This window comes from Herpailurus yagouaroundi, unplaced genomic scaffold (genome assembly GCF_014898765.1).
Source record: "Herpailurus yagouaroundi ecotype Mexico unplaced genomic scaffold, PumYag 182, whole genome shotgun sequence".
NCBI lineage: Eukaryota > Metazoa > Chordata > Mammalia > Carnivora > Felidae > Herpailurus > Herpailurus yagouaroundi.
Window position 1 is genome coordinate 29,726,938 of NW_024412413.1, and position 6,024 is coordinate 29,732,961.

Genomic DNA, 6,024 nt, shown 5'->3' on the forward strand with positions numbered 1-6,024 from the left:
TCCAGTGTCACCAGGAATGAGACCCTGTGTCTTTCTGCTTGCTCATATTTAGCTCTAGGCATTGCACCATATGACAGGCAGGAGTATGGGTCAAAGAGGCTAGATTAGCTGTTTTCTTTCTTAAAAAATCTTTTATCAAAGCTCCTTCTGGCAGATGTCACATACATTTCATTGGCCAAAACTTTGCCCTAAGGGAACATGGGGAAGAAAATTTTAGCCTTCCAGCCTCTGTAAGTTTAAAACACTGTATCTTGCACAAGTGTTTGTATGTAAATGTTAGAAATTTATGTTCTCATTGGGAACAAAGGAGGGCAAGGACATTTTGCTTAAAATTACTACCTATCTGTGGGGGAAGAAGGACCTGAATGTCCTTGAAGAAAACATATTTGTAGTATTGACCTTAAGATGATTCAATGATGTATTTTTGACATCTGGTAATTTATGGATTTTACTAAATTGATTCCATTATTGGGACACAGGTGCATTACAAGATAAATAAAGTATGAGATAGAAAATAAAATGCAAAGATGATTTCTTGGTTTAGCTAATTTTATTATTTTGTAGAAAACTGAATTGACAACAATTTATTGGCTTCTGCATAATATCAAAGAGATTTTAGTGAAAGGTTCTTAATAGTTAAATTGCTTATGGTAGATTGTATTATTTCTTCATGGTTCTTCCTTCCTTTCCCAACCTTGCTCTGATTCACTGTTGTGATATAGAACACTCTACCCCACTGCCTTTGGGCTTGGACATGTGAGAAGTGACAATATGCTGGTTCCATACAGAACCAATGATAGGTATCATGTGTTCCTACTGGTTACTCTTTCGCTTCCACTATCTAACTAAAGAAAGCATGCCCAAATGGTGGCTGTTCCTTTAGCTGGGATCCCAGGACGTAAGATATGTGGACCAAAACTAAACAAAGCCCAACCATGTTCAGCCAAGTCCTGTTGAACTACCTTTGATGAGCAGTCCCGTGTTTATTGTTGCACTCCACTAAGATCTGGGAGTTGTTCAATGCCACAGAAGTAACTAATAGACCTCCCACTTCACATTTTCAGGTAGAGTCACAGAAGCTGTTGATAGGACTGGAAAAGTGATCCAAAAATATGTATGTGGTGCCTTTCTGGTATGCAACTGATCTCTTAAAAAAGGACAAAATCATCTCTGAATAACTATAAACTTAAATGACAGATGTACTGCCTTACAACAAGATTAGAACAACCTATATGGGGGAGCCTGGGTAGCTCAATCATTTAAGCACGGGACTCTTGGTTTTGGCTCAGGTCATGATTTCATGGTTCATGGGTTCAAGTCCCATGTCGGGCTCTGTGCTCTGTGGAGCCTGCTTGGGATCCTTTCTTTTTGCCCCTCCCCTGCTCATACTCTTTTAAAAATAAAAAATTAAAACTATGTTTAAAAAAAAGCCTATATGGAAGTATGGGCCTCATAACCTGACATCAAGAGAAGTCAAGAGAAGGCTTCCTCTTTACCCACTCAAAGAAAAAAAAATTTTGACATAAGGACAAAATGGAGATTCACTTAGAAAGTGATCAGACAAGTATTTAGACCCAAAGCCTTACCTCGTAGTTACGATAAGCATACATTTGCCTTTAGTAGAGTATTTCGTGCATGCCAATTAAGGGCATATCAGAAATGGCAAGTATTTTAGGATCCTGGCTATAGTTTGCTTTATGTACAACCAAAACAACTTTATAAGCTGGTGTTAGTGTTGTAATTACCACCAAGTAAATTACTACCAAATGATAGTCATCTCAATACGCAGAGTTAAAACACAAACAATGCTGTGAGACAAACCTGGCTAGACTCCTGGCTATACACGTGCTGTGTATGCTCTATTAAGTGCCCATCACAGTGACTGTCTCCTCATAGGTTCTCAATAAAACATTTTGTGGGAATGAGCGAGGAAACTTTGTAAGTTATTTAAAGTCTCTAAGTTTCAGTTCTCTCTTTGTAAAATGGATACTGACTGTCCAGAATTGAGAGGAATTAGTGAGGTATAACATCTTACTGTAGTGCCATGCACACTGAAAGGACTCAATACATTACAGTGTTGATTTTGTTGTTTTGCACCATTATTATAAAGTTAATGGTATGTAGGTCAATGCTATATATAGTACGCTTCCATTCACCTACTGACCTGGGGGAAACTTGAATCTTCGAAATTTCTTCTTTGAGTCAACATAATCTTTACTGTTACAGAAGATCTGGTCGTTACGTAGCACAGACAATTAAGCTGACATGTAGGATTAACTATAACCCATATTATAGTAAGTTTAAATGCAGACTATGTGAGCTGGTAAAGTATAATTTATTAAAGAAAAATGTGATTTTATGTACTTTCTTCCACCTTTTGTTTAACGTAAGCCATCATGACCATTCTCAGATCCTACAGGCAAAGTTTAAAATACTTCATTAAGGGTTTTGCTTTATCTAAAACCAAAACATTTTGGTAAGAGGTCATAATTTAGTATGAAGCTTAAACTTAAATAATTTGACCTTTGGTACCTTTCCTTTCCTTTGGTCAAGCATCCCATCATGTAAGGGCATTGCAGTCGCTGGTAAGTATCAGGCAATGGAGAATAGGGACATAGATTCCACACTTCTTATTTCTCTGTGAACACAGAAACAAGCGCCCTATTTTTCATGACTTGCTACATTTGAAAGAACATAATGTTGTTTATTTAAACTTAATTCTAAAGATGTAAACATTATCATACTTCAATAAATATAAATCTAAAGGGTCATTAAAAAAAAAAAATAACACTGTCCCATGTACCACTAGGAAATTTAAGATTATTCCTAACCAAACTATGACATACAATTACTTGTCAAGTCAGATCATGATTTATGTTAAAATGTGAAGAACTATGTGTATCTCAGAACTGAATATTATATTTTGCTAATTTGGAAAATGCAATTTAACCTGAAGACAGTAAAAATATCTCCATTATTACAAAAGTTATTGAGTGGGAGGAAAAGAAGTTTAGAGATCTGACAAACTGGGATTCAAATTCTTAACCATTTTTTAAGTTAGTAGTATGACCTTCCCCATGTTCCTTACATTTTTAGTTGAGCCTCAGATTTTCTATTCTATAAAACAGAAATAACTTCAACCTGTTTTCTACAGTTGGTCTGAACACTGGATGAAATTATACATATGAAAGCATAAGCACAATTCATGGCACACAGGAACAATTAAAAACAGTTTCTTTCTTTCTGTCACATGAAAGAAGGAATATAGACCAAGACCCAGCTGACCTGCCTGCTCCTTGTTCCCAGGCTAGTATTTCATCAACACATTTGTCATTATCTTGTAATACTTATGTGATGCTTCCTATGCCATGGACATAGTCTCCATTAGTTTTCCTTAACGTTATTACTTTATGTAGTTTCTCTCCTTTTCCTTTTTTTTTTTTTTTTTTTTTTTTTTTCCAGTTTTGGACTATACAGCTTTGTTTGCTTCACAGGTTTTCTCTGTTTTATCCCTTCAGAGCTTGATGATATTTATACAGCATCTGTTCAAATTTGCTTTCTTGCCCAGCCACTATCTGCATTTTACCTGTGCTGTTATAAATTTCCTCCAAAGCAATGGTAAGGTTAAATTCTAAGGGAATTGTCATTTTTTGCTACATATGTTTTGGTTAGCATACAACATCGGTATCTTCAGCGATGAGTAACAAGTTTCAACATCTTTTAATTCTCATAGAGTCATATCATTTTATAGAGGTATGCCAGACCTTATTAGGGAATCCATTTCACAAATAATTTTTGGCAGCCAAATCCTTTCACTCAATTGAAAAGGAAACAAATCCAAAAAGATTATGTGACATGTCAAACGCTATAAAAGAAGATGGCCTATCTCTCATGTCTTTAAGACCAAATAAGAAAATTGTCAAAATATGGAAGAATGGAGAACAACTAATTCTAATATGCCCGGTTTGGACCAGTAATAGAAGCCCAAGATCTTGTAGAAAAGGCTAGTGCATCTTAAAGCATTTGTACATGGGTTTTTAGAAGGTAACTTCCTTGGAGAATACAAAGTACTTCATTTTTAAAAGAGATAGTGTGGGGAAAAAACATGTATTGGAAAACATAAAGTCTGGATCCTTTTTATAATGCAATTTCAATCTGTTCCTAGGCAGCAACAGTTCTTTACTGCCTAAAACAATTTCTGCCAACAGAATCCACCAGACAGAGCATGCACACTTTCATTTGCATTTTCTTTTCCCAATTCCAAAGAACGCTCTCTGAGCCTATAACAAACCAATTGATGGTGAGGACAAGTAGGCAGTTCAAAATTCTAAATGAATTCAGATACTTTTCAAGTAATGTTTTAAAGTAACAAATTAGATTAAAAAAGAGAAAATCACTTTTTTGCAATATCAGGCTGAGTCCAGAACTTGTAGAAATAATTCAACAAACCCTAGATAGAAATAAAGAAAACAACCGCAAAAGAATCCGAAAGAATGAATGACTAAAAGGAACCAAGTCCATAGAATTACTGGATTAGAACGTTGTATTGCTCCAAACCAATTACTAAACATTTGTTTAAATTCAGTGAGTTAATTTTAATTATATTTGTATATGGAAAGACATTTCAATGCAATCTTTGGAACAAATTTTTTGCTGAATTTTGCTTCAATTTCTTTATATAGTAGTGCTCTTGAAATGGCAGAGCATATATATTTTTGGTGACTGTTGTTACAGAGAATTACATTTTAAATCTGTAGTTCCTACTATGTTGAAAGGTCAAGAGAACAAGTAAATTCAGAGCACTTTCTTTTGTTTGGGGAGAAATCACTCTACTCTTTTCAGCACATAAAATTAGCATCCTGTCCCAGGGAAAGAGTATAATAATAAAGCAGTATTCGGACTGAACAGTGGGAATCCCACCTTTTACCAAATACTATGCAATACTATTCTAAAGCTGCTGAAAAGATGAAACTGCAAAAGGGATGAAGAAGGATCTTAAACAAAAAAGATAAAAATCCTTTACTTTGGGGATTTAGGGTTATTAGAATATTTCTGATGGATTGACATTGGTCTGGAATAAGTTTACCTGAAAGAAAACAAAACCAAGACTCTCCCCAAAAGACAAGTTGACCAAGAAAATGCTGAGCCTAGGTTTATGACCATCAAAGACTAAACTCCTACAAGGGCAGATAAACAGTGGACAAGTACATGGATAAATCTGCACCCCTTCCCTGACATGGCCATCATAGAGTCGTGAGTTTGCTTAGAAGGAAAAGACTGTGTGTGACTGTAAATAAAGAGCCAAGACCTGTGAATTAAGGCATGTATTGGTCAGAATGAGATGGAGGACAGGCCCTCTTTTCCTTCACTGTCCATAGTTTAAATATAAGGTCAGACACTTTGTGTCAAATAAGTGTTTTAGATAGAAATGCTGTGCCATTGAGCTCAGTAGAAGAGTCCTCACCATTAGGAGATTGATCCAGTTAAGGGGAAGAGGTAAAATGTGACTTACACTTAGGGCTAATTCTCAGGTTATTTCCATTGGCTTCACATTCCAATGGCAATTATGATGACAGCAGTGAGCACAGAATCACTTTGGATTGGCCAGATAATTGCTGCATACATCATTTTGGTAACATGCCAAGGTAGTGGATGATTCTGAAGCAATGGTGCTTTCCAGACAGCATGTATGCAAACTTCTACCTTCCCTGTGAGTTCTAGCTCCATTCTTGATGCTGACTGATGAGGACATAATGGTGTGAGTAAACAATCTGGAGATTTGAGGTTATTAATAGGAGTGCCAACCCACTGGAGGAGAGAGGGATAAAGGAGGCTCAAATTAGTTTTGATTTAAATAATAATAATAATCTATGAGCTAGAAAATTGGGTCATATTAATTGCATATAAAATAAAAATGAAAGCACTACCTTATGGATGGAAAGATATGTGGAAAGGAAAACATGAGTGCAGGTAGTTTAAATTAATGGGAGAGAAAACCTATGAAGATACAGAATCCTTTATCTT

The 6,024-nt window shown here is 35.7% G+C and overlaps 1 long non-coding RNA gene across 1 annotated transcript in view; it reads right to left on the minus strand.

The window, feature by feature from the left end:
• The window catches only part of LOC121041055 (uncharacterized), a 79,741-nt gene extending 73,988 nt beyond the window's left edge, over positions 1-5,753 (minus strand). Inside the window, exons 1-2 of the long non-coding RNA XR_005795545.1 lie at positions 5,513-5,753; positions 2,533-2,638 (exon numbers count right to left, since the gene is read on the minus strand). This is a non-coding gene — a long non-coding RNA (uncharacterized LOC121041055). The remainder of the gene's footprint in view (positions 1-2,532; positions 2,639-5,512) is intronic.
• Positions 5,754-6,024: the final 271 nt, after the last annotated feature.